Source organism: Eriocheir sinensis, chromosome 20 (assembly GCF_024679095.1).
Source record: "Eriocheir sinensis breed Jianghai 21 chromosome 20, ASM2467909v1, whole genome shotgun sequence".
Taxonomy (NCBI): domain Eukaryota; kingdom Metazoa; phylum Arthropoda; class Malacostraca; order Decapoda; family Varunidae; genus Eriocheir; species Eriocheir sinensis.
Genome location: NC_066528.1, coordinates 13029179 through 13040844, shown reverse-complemented (window position 1 = coordinate 13040844; position 11666 = coordinate 13029179).

Here is an 11666-nt window from a genome sequence, read left to right as displayed (position 1 = left end):
TTTTTTCTCCTTTTGCTACAATTTTTACTATCTTACTATTTCTATTATTTGACTATTTTATTTTTACTATTTATTTACAACCATATTTACAATTTTACTATTCTTACTTTTTTACTATTATTTTTGCTTTCTTTACTTCCACTATTTATTATTTTGCTATTTTTTTATTATTATTTTACTATTTTACTATTATTTTTATTATTTTTACTATTATTTTTACTATTTTACAATTTTTGCTATTATTTTACTACTTTTTTTACTATTTTTACTATTATTTTTACTATTTTTACTACTATTTTTACAATTTTTACTATTTTTACTATTATTTTTACTATTTTTACTATTATTTTACTACTTTTTTTTTACTATTTTTACTATTATTTTTACTATTTTTACTATTGTTTTACTACTTTTTTTAGTATTTTTACTATTATTTTTAGTATTTTTACTATTTTTACTATTATTTCTACTATTTTTCTTTTCATTTTATTAATTATATCTTTTCTCATATTTGTTAAGTATTTTGCATAGCGTTTCGTTCCCCCTTTCTTCTTCTTTTTTATTATTTTGCAGTTTTTAATTTATTTTATACATTTATTTATTATTTTTTGCTGGACCTGCCTTATTAATTTATTTTCCTTGTGGTTTTAGCTCTAAATGTGTAGACTCGTTTTTAATTCGTATTTCATTGCTCTTCTATAATTTTTTTTAGTCTGTATAAGAGTGATTTTATTTCCGTATTGGTGCATTTGATTAATTCTCACACAAAATCAACAACAGCAACAACAACAACAACAACAACAATATAACTAATACAGGAACATTCTTTAAGCTTACTACAAACATACAAGGAAGTGAAAAGTACACACACACACACACACACACACACACACACACACACACACACACACACACACACACACACCTGTCTGCCGTGACGTCATACAGGTGAGGGTGAGAAATATTGACCGAGGAGGAGGAGGAGGAGGAGGAGGAGGAGGAGGAGGAGGAGGAGGAGGAGGGAGACACAGAGGATGAAGAGACGAAGGAGAGAATCAATAAATCTTAAGATATAGTTCTCTCTCTCTCTCTCTCTCTCTCTCTCTCTCTCTCTCTCTCTCTCTCTCTCTCTCTCTCTCTCTCTCTCTCTCTCTCTCTCTCTCTCTCTCTCTCTCTCAAAATAAATAAATAAATAAATAAAAAGGTAAACATTGTCAGATAAGAAGAGAGAAAATATAGAAATGCACAATAAAGAAGTACATGAAAATTAGCATCACCGAAAGGGAGAAAATATATAAGAAAGTTTCGAACCCTTAATATTGTCGGAGGCGATTTTTAAGGAATTTGTGCAGTAGAAATATTAAATAGAAGAACAAAAGCGAATTACTAAATCAGGAATACAGAAATCAGGTTTAGTAAAGGACGAGGAAAATGGAAAACAAATAAACTTAATAAATAAATATAAATGAACAATATAAATAAGAATAGATAAAGTGAAGGAAAGGCAAGAAAATTAATTGTGGAGCCTAGAAGATAAAAAAGTGTGATTGGAACGGAAGGGAAGAGACAAGAGAGACAAAAAACAACAAATAAATATAAAGAAATCAATAAGAAAGAAACGAATAGATAGAGAGAGAAAAAAATATGAAGAAAGAAAATGACTTAGCAAAGGGAAATAAAGAAGAAAACACGAGATTAAAAAGAAATGACTGAAAAGGGGATAAATGAAGCGACAGAATACATATGAAATAGAGAAAATGACATTGGAAAAGGAAAGAAGGATGACGAAGCAGAAGGCAAAGTAAATATAGAGGACTGAAAAAGGATAGATTAAGACAGAAAACAGATGAAAGAATAAAGAAAAAGACAAAAGAAAGTAAAAGTAGAAGAGGAAAAGAAAGGCAAAGTATATATAGATAACTGAAGATGGATCGATAAAGATAGAAAACAAATGAAAGAATTAAGAAAAAGACAAAGAAAAGGAAAATCAGAAGAGGAAAAGCGAAGCAAAGTAAATATAAGGGACTGAAGATGGATAGATAAAGATGGAAAACTAATGAAAGAATGAAGAAAAAGACAAAGGAAAGGAAAATCAGAAGAGGATACGAGAGGAAAGGAATATAGAGAGAGAGAGAGAGAGAGAGAGAGAGAGAGAGAGAGAGAGAGAGAGAGAGAGAGAGAGAGAGAGAGAGAGAGAGAGAGAGAGAGAGAGAGAGAGAGAGAGAGAGAGAGAGAGAGAGAGAGAGAGAGAGAGAGAGAGAGAGAGAGAGAGAGAGAGAGAGAGAGAGAGAGAGAGAGAGAGAGAGAGAGAGAGAGAGAGAGAGAGAGAGAGAGAGAGAGAGAGAGAGAGAGAGAGAGAGAGAGAGAGAGAGAGAGAGAGAGAGAGAGAGAGAGAGAGAGAGAGAATTAAACGATAAAATACAGACAATGACATAGGAAAGGAAAATAATAGAGGATACGAGAAGAAAAGAATATAGAGAGAGGATTGAAAGAAACATATAAAGAGAGTAGACGAAAGAATAAAGACAATGACATAGGAAAAAAGAAAGAAGGAAGAAAAAACGAGATTAGAAGCATATAAAGAGATGACTGAAGGGAGATAGAGATAAACAAAAAGAAAAACAAAATGAAATAAATAAAAAAATGGACATAATAACATTAAAACAGGAAAGAAGTTAGAAGAAAGAAGAGGAAAAATATATAGAAAATGACTGAATAGAGAAAAAATAATGAAAGAATAAAGAAAAGAAAATAGCAAAAGGAAAGAAGAGGAAGAGGAAACGAGAGGAATAAGTAAATAAAGACGAGAAGAAAGAGAGAACGGTCAACAGAAAGTATAGATGAAGCTGAGAACTGGAAGGAAAGGAAGGAAGGAAGAATGAAGGGCAGGAGGGAAAAAGAGAACAGGTAAACAGGCAGGGAGCAAACACCTGTTGATTATTGACGCAGCTGTTGTTGTTGGTGTTATTGGGTGTCAGTGGATCCAAGCCTTAATTACAGGTGCGTTAGTGTGTGTGTGTCACCTTGATAGAGTAATTTGTTATGGTGGCGGTGTGAGTTGTGTGGTGGAGTGGGTGGTGTGAGTGTGTTGTTGTTGTGGTAGTTGTTGTTTTGTTGTTGTTGTGGTTGTTGTGGTGGTGGTGTGAGTTGTGTGGTAGTGTGTGGTGGAGTGGGTGATGTGATTGTGTTGTTGTTGTTGTTGTTGTTGTTGTTGTTGTTGTTGTTGTTGTTGTTGTTGCTGTTGTTGTTGTTATGGTTGCTATGGTGGCGGTGTGAGTTGTGTGGTGGTAGTGTGTGGTGGAGTGGGCGTTGTGATGTGTTGTTGTTGTTGTTGTTGTTGTTGTTGTTGTTGTTGTTGTTGTTGTTGTTGTTGTTGTTGTTGTTGTTGCTGTTGCGATGGTGACGGTGGCGGTATCATTAATGTTTTGTTGAGTGATGAAGTTAGTTGTGTTTAAGCGAAGGTAATGTCCAATAATGTTTTTTTCCCCTTGAGCTGTCTCCCTTGCTGTAAAGAAGATAATAATAATAACTAGACAAGTGGTTCAAGTCCCGCCCGCCGCTACAAGCTGTCAAAGAGGAAGAGAACACCAAACTTAGAGAGCAAAGAGGAACAGAAAAACAAGGCAAGTGAACAAAGAGGAATAGAAAACCAAGGCAGGTGAGCAAAGAGGAACAGAAAGCCAAGTGAACAAAAAAGAAGAGAACGCCAAGCCAAGTGAACAAAGAGGAACATAAAACCAAGGCAAGTGAGCAAAGAGGAACAGAAAACCAAGGCAAGTGAGCAAAGAGGAACAGAAAACCAAGGCAAGTGAGCAAAGAGGAATAGAAAACCAAGGCAAGTGAGCAAAGAGGAACAGAAAACCAAGGCAAGTGAACAAAGAGGAATAGAAAACCAAGGCAAGTGAGCAAAGAGGAACAGAAAACCAAGGCAAGTGAACAAAGAGGAACAGAAAACCAAGGCAAGTGAACAAAGAGGAACAGAAAACCAAGGCAAGTGAACAAAGAGGAACAGAAAACCAAGGCAAGTGAACAAAGAGGAACAGAAAACCAAGGCAAGTGAACAAAGAGGAATAGAAAACCAAGGCAAGTGATTAAAGAGGAACAGAAAACCAAGCCAAGTGAGCAAAGAGGAACAGAAAACCAAGCCAAGTGAACAAAGAGGAATAGAAAACCAAGCCAAGTGATTAAAGAGGAACAGAAAACCAAGCCAAGTGATTAAAGAGGAACAGAAAACCAAGCCAAGTGAGCAAAGAGGAACAGAAAACCAAGCCAAGTGAGCAAAGAGGAACAGAAAACCAAGCCAAGTGAACAAAGAGGAATAGAAAACCAAGCCAAGTGATTAAAGAGGAACAGAAAACCAAGCCAAGTGAACAAAGAGGAATAGAAAACCAAGCCAAGTGATTAAAGAGGAACAGAAAACCAAGCCAAGTGAACAAAGAGGAATAGAAAACCAAGCCAAGTGATTAAAGAGGAACAGAAAACCAGGCCAAATGAGCAAAGAGGAATGCGAACATAAGGAGTCTGCAGGTGGCTGGTAGACCTATGCAAGGCAGCTCCTGTGAACCTAACCCCACCTTCACTCACTCTCCATGAATTCAGCTAAGCTTTTCCTGAATGTATCTATCCTATCAACACGCATTAAATATCTGCCTGGCCTGTTCCAATCATCGATATTACATGGAGAAACAGGAAGTGAGCTCACAAAGGAAGTGAACACGTAAAAGTAAGATATTCTGATACCAAATAATAAGAGGAAATGGACTTCCGAATGTAGATAATGCGTGAAACTGATTAACAGATTGAGTGCTGAAGTATCAAAGAGGAAATAGAGATGCTGGATACGGCAAGGAGAAACAGGAAGTGAGATAACAATGGAAGCTGATAAACAAAGAACTGTAGTAACAATGAGGAATAGAAGAATAGAGGAATAGAGAGAGGCTGAACATGACATAGAGAAACAAGAAGCGAGCTCAAAAAGAAAGTTAACACACAAAAGTAGAAGATTTCCTGATGGCAATTAAGAACAGGATATGGACTTGTATAGGTCTTGTGGCGCATGAACTGATGACAGACAGATAACCTAAGTAACAAATAGGAACAGATTAACAGAGGAATAGACAGGAAGAAAGAGATGCTGCAAATGACATGGCGAAACAGGGAAATGAACGTGCGTGGGACATATAGTGCATGAAAATGACAGACAGACAACCGAACAGAATGACAACCCAGGAATTATACAAGACAAGGCAGAAGGAAGCGATGGAAGGGAATGTGAAGGGAAGGGATGAAAGGGAAGAAAAGGAAGGAAAGGAAAGGGAACGAAAGGAATGAAGGGGAAATGGAATGAAGGGAGAGAGAATGAAAGGTAAATGGTGGGAAGGAATATGAAGGAAAAAATAGGAAGGGAAGGGAAGGCAAGGGAAAGAATATAAGAGGACTAAGTAGAGAAAAGATATTAAAGCGTTTGTCGTAAAAGGATGAGCACACTAACATAAGACAGTGAGGGATGGAGGACGTTGGGAAAGGCCTTTGCTCTGAAGTGGCCTAGTATTAGCGGATGATGATTGTTGTTGTTGTTGTTGGTCTGGTTATTATTATTATTATTATTATTATTATTATTATTATTATTATTATTATTATTATTATTATTATTATTATTATTATTATTATTGCCATCATCATTGTCATCATAACGCATCAACAAAAAGCTAAATTGCCAGGTCTGTATAAAATTTGAATAATCTTCCTGTCCTCTCCTTTCCTTTCCCTCTACAGTTCTTCCCTTTCCTTCCTTTCTCTTCCCTTTCCTTCCTACGCTTTTCTTTATTTGCTATTTACATCCCTATCTTTTCTTCTCTTTTCATCTTCTTCATATTCTTTCCCTCCTCCTTCCCTTGCCTTTCCATTTGCAGTCTTTTTCTTCTTCTTCCCTTCCTCTTTCTTCCCCTCCCTTCCCACGCTTTTCTTTATTGCGGTTTGCTTCTCAGTCTTCTTTTTCTTCTCATTCTCTTTCTGTTCTTTCTCTCCTCTTTCCCTTGTCTTCCCTTCCCTTTCCTTCCTTTTCCTTTCATCTTCTTTCCCATCCCTTCTCTTCATCTCCATTCCCTATTCTTCCATTCACATTCCCTCCCAAAACTTTCCTTCCCATCTTGTTCATTTTCTTGCTATCCCTTCCCTTCTAATAACTTAATTTCCCTTCCCTTCCCTTTCATTCCCTTCCCTTCCCTTCCCTGCTCTTCCCTTTTCTTTCCTTCCCTTCCCTATCCTTCTATTCACATTCCCTCCCAAAACTTTCCTTCCCATCTTGTTCATTTTCTTGCTATGCCTTCCCTTCCAATAACTTCATTTCCCTTCCCTTCCCTTTCATTCCCTTCCCTTCCCTTCCCTGCTCTTCTCTTTTCTTTCCTTCCCTTCCCTATCCTTCTATTCACATTCCCTCCCAAAACTTTCCTTCCCCTCTTGTTCATTTTCTTGCTATCCCTTCCCTTCCAATAACTTCATTTCTCTTCCCTTCCCTTCCCTTCCGTTGCCTTCCCTTTCCTTCCTCGCCAATCCCCCAGCCTCATATACCCTTTCCTGCCTCATCTCCGCTTCACCTATCCCTAAGGCGTTTTTATTTACTGTTTTTTTTTCCATACTTGTCCCTACCTCACCCTGCCAGTACCCCCTACCACCAACCCCTCTTCCTGCTCCTCGTCCTCCTTCTCCTCCTCCTCCTCCTCCTTCTCCTCCACCTCCTCCTCCTCCTCCCACTACTACTACTACTACTACTACTACTACTACTACTCCACCACACGGCTTAACTCCTGCAGCCTTAGGAGAGAAATGTATCGAATTACCGAACAATCTGGAGGAGGAGGAGGAGGAGGAGGAGGAGGAGACGAGTAGGTGAGGGAAGTAGGTGAGGAAGAAGAGGAAGATAAGTGCTCTGGTAATGTTAAAATAGATGGAATATTGAGGTGCATGCCACTAATAAAAAAAAAGGTATGTCAGTATTATAAAACATACGTCACACACACACACACACACACACACACACACACACACACACACACACACACACACACACACACACACACACACACACTCTCTCTCTCTCTCTCTCTCTCTCTCTCTCTCTCTCTCTCTCTCTCTCTCTTTTCCTTTCCTTTTCTTCCTTCTCTCTTCGTTACTACACATTTTCTATAAACATTTTGGGAGTTTTCTTCATGCATCTTTTCCATAGTTTTATTTTTCCATTCTATCGGACTAACATTCCCTTCCCTCTCAAGCAAGCTGATATTCCGTAGCCTCTTTTCAGTTAATCAGTCAGTTAAGCGTCGAGTTAAGTGACGCTGAGGGACCTGTCGTCTCGCCCACAATGCGACGGCACACCCAGGGGTCACTCCGGGCGGCATATTTCCCAAGTCTGTACGGGTATGTGGTGCCTGGCTTCCCACAGCCAATCACCGCTGTTCCAGCTCGTGACGTCTCATGTGGGCGGAGCTTAGGAGACCGCTGGAGAATAAAATATTTTGTCTTCCAAAACAAGACTATCGTAATATATATGCATATATTAGGGAAGCACAAATAATAATATTAAATTCGGCCCTGATTACACCTAGTTACCATGGAGTATTATTACGCAAAAATTAATCTCAATGTAACTGTTATTCTGAGGGTTTCTTTCTCCTTCTTTTCCTCCTCCTCCGCTTCCTGTGTTCTATCTTATCGTGGCAGGAAGCGAGATAGTTCCCAGATGTGTGTTATCTGACTTTAGCCTTACAGGACTGAGGCTCCTTCGACGCTTCGCAGGAGAGATGGATTTCCTAAGTCATTTTATCAACGGAAATTCACATTCGTCGGGAATATGGCGGGCAAGGCGGCGTTTACGAGCTTTGGGCCTCATGAAAACCGCAAGTGGAGAGAGGCACGTGTGCACAGCCGACCCGTGCACGGGCAGCAGGGGAACACGAACAACAAGGGAATCATAGTGAGCACAGTCACGGGACTTGGATCCAGAGAAACTGCATGAATATTGGTAGTTAATCTGTGATGTGAGATGAGATAAAAATAAGTAACATATTGCTGGGATGGGATGTTAAGGTAAGGAGGGAAGGAACTGTGCCTGAGCTAAAGTTTCAAAGTAGTATGAACCATCATGCAACCAAAGAATAAAGTGTAATACATGTGAGCTATATTTTATCCCATGTGGGCATTTTTTTTTATGAATTTTCTAGCTCCTGTCAGTGGGTGAATTTCCGTTGATAAAATGACTTAGGAAATCCATCATTCCTGCGAAGCGTCGAAGGAACCTCTGTCCTGTAAGGCTAAAGTCAGATAACACACATCTGGGAACTATCTCGCTTCCTGCCACGATAAGTTAGAACACAGGAAGCGGAGGAGGAGGAAAAGAAGGAGAAAGAATCCCTCAGAATAACAGTTACATTGAGATTAATTTTTGCGTAATAATACTCCATGGTAACTAGGTGTAATCAGGGCCGAATTTAATATTATTATTTGTGCTTCCCTAATATATATATATATATATATATATATATATATATATATATTTTTTTTTTTTTTAGGCAACAAAAAAAAAAAAAAAAAGTAACAAAAGTAAAAGCTAAAAAAAAAAAAAAAGTAAAATCCAAAGATAAAAGAAAGATAAGGAGGTGGGGAAGGAGGTCCTCCTGTTCTGAGAGTGAAGTTTGGGCAGGAGGAGGCAGGAGAGGAAATGAATACAGATGAAGTGAAGGAGGTTACAGAGTTGAGGGATGTGAGAGTGAAGATGCTGGTTAAAGGGTTGCATAAGGGGTTTGGACTTTGGAGGATAGAAAGTCGAGTGCATGAGTGCCGCGGGCTGGGGGGGGGGGAGGCATGCAGTTAGCAAGAGAAGAAGCAGAAGTGGAGGGAAATAAGATATCGATAGAAGATAGAGGCAACATTGCGGCGGAATAGAAGCTAGAGGTATGAGGAGGAGAGAGAAGGAGATGAGAGCTTGAAGAGCTTTTGGCTCCACTCTTCCAGAAAGAGCTGGAGGAGCCCCCCCACAGATGAGATGCCATACCATACGAGGGTGACAAGGCCGGTATATGGGACAGACAACAACTGGGGGGAGAGAGACTGCGGAGACGGTACAGAACGATAGTCTTGTTTTGGAAGACAAAATATTTTATTTTACAGCGGTCTCCTAAGCTCCGCCCACATGAGACGTCACGAGCTGGAACAGCGGTGATTGGCTGTGGGAGGCCAGGCACCACATACCCGTACAGACTTGGGAAGTATGCCTCCGGGCAAGTCTCCATGCAGGCCCCTTCCCATCCTAAGCACCTCATGGTAGGATCTATCGACTTGCTTAAAACACTAATTCTGTGGGCGCCCTATTCGTGTCCTTCACTTGAGGTTGTCTTATATAAAAACAACCCGATGAGCAGGGTCAACTTCTGGGTAGCATGTCACATGCCCGTGTATCAGGAGTTGGCGTTGAAGGACTATGCAGGTAATAGGCCTCGGATATGTCTCACGGAGTAATTTGACAGTCAGTATTGCGGTATCCCATGATTCTGTGTAGCCACTTGTTACCAAAGGCATCAATCCGCCTCTCCAAGCCACTTTTCAGTATCCATGTATCAAGTCAAAGAGAAGGACAGAGAGCACGAGCCACTCGTAGGCTTCGCCCAGCGCTCGTCAGTGCGGATACATGAAGGAAGCTCGGCAAATGGTCAAGCCCCCGCAGCAAAAACAGATCTCTGCTTCTACTTTTTATCTTGCTCGTGGCTAGTGGGCGTTTTTTTGGGGGGTGGGTGGGTGGGGTGGGGCGGGATAAGGGGGCGCAACCCTCTCCCGAAACCAATCCAAATCAGTGGCTGGTCTGACCGCTGGCCGCCGGGCAGGGATGCATGAGTAATGAGAGAATAGAGCCCCCGGCTACCCAAAGAAAGAAGCATGAGCAGCAAGGAGAGAAAATGAGTGAAAACAGCTCGGGGAGGTTGAGCTTGAAAAGTGCCTCCCTGTATTTTGCTGCCCACGTGCCATTCCTTTCAAATTCATTTTCTTACATTTCGACCTTATACTTTTCAAATATTGTTTTCTCACATATATACATTTTTCCCCTTTTTTCCTGCATTATGCTCCAACTGGTAAGGCAGACAGAGTGGGATGACAAAAAATGAATGATCGAATCCCATACTTCGCGATCCTGACGGCGAGTTCAAGATCGAGTTCTAGAAGTGCACACCTGACGCCCTCTCCCTCAGGCCCGGACACTGCATAAGTAAGGAGCCACGATTGTGTCTTGAAGGGCCTCGAGACGCTCCCCTCCTTGGACACACGACGCTTCAGGCGGCCGGAAGCTCCCCTTTGTTACGGTAATCTCCTGCCTCTTTCCTCCGCCTTGACCCGTGTATGTGTATGTGTGTGTGTGTGTGTGTGTGTGTGTGTGTGTGTGTGTGGGTGGGTGGGGGGTTGGATGCCATTACATACCTCCACAACCACCACTACCATAACCATCACCACCACCATAAACAACCACCACAGCCTGAACCTCCTTTTAATCTCCCTCTATCCGCATTATTTTGGTCTTGAATCTCAGTATTTATAGATTCACTTCCAACACAAGTTCCAACACCGCCATCGATACGTTCTTAGCTCTATCAGTACTTCGTTGAGACCTCCACCTACGGGTTTCGCTGATGTAGAGGTGGGAGGACTTTATAAGCAGGTACTCCGAACAGGTAGATTATCGGCTCACGTGAATTCCAGGTGTAATGAACTTCAGGTAAATTAGAGTGTAGAAATGTGAAGCTGTCGAGGAAAATTTTGGCTGATTTTCTTTATACCGCAGAGGAGGCAGCTGAAGGGCAATACAAAAAGAAACAAAAAAAAAAGCTATATACTGCACCTGTAGATGAAATAGAATGAGAGGCAAAAAAAGAGTAAGGGTCAGTTTTGGATGAAGACAATACGGTTTTCTTAACGTTATATGCGAAGTCCTTGATCCGCGACTATTGCTGGCTATGTTGTTGTCGGTTTCTGAGTTGGGTCCGAGCAGGTTTCAGAGTGGTGGAAGTGTATCTTAGTATTAACACAGTAACTTATATAATGATCTCTTGGAAGCACATTAGGGGTAGCTACGGACATATTCAATTCAGTGGGAAGTTCTTGGAGTTTTAAGTGTGTTTAGTATGACTGGGCAGACACGTAAAGACACAGAGAGACAGACACCCTCACACACACACACACACACACACACACACACACACAAGGGGCTACAAATATATCTCCCTCTCATATTACCCTCTTTTTAGCTACTCTATGCATTTTTCTATCATTTTCCACCAACTAATTATACATTCGCCAAGTTTGAACGAGGCTAAGTTAGAAAATTGGACCCTAAAAAAGTAATCAAAGTTGTAATAGCTGAGAGGATTCGCTTCGCTTCTTGCCCTCCTGCCCTATTTCCTACCTGAGATTTACATAAATTTACATAGATATCCAGACCACACAGCCCCTATAGTCCATACTAGCTGGTCTGTTCTTAAAGCTAAATTACCTGAAATCGAATGGCCTCCAAGACTTTGCATTTCTACTTTAGCGGATATTAAGGTGAAGGAAGTGTGTGTGTGTGTGTGTGTGTGTGTGTGTGTGTGTGTGAGAGAGAGAGAGAGAGAGAGAGAGAGAGAGAG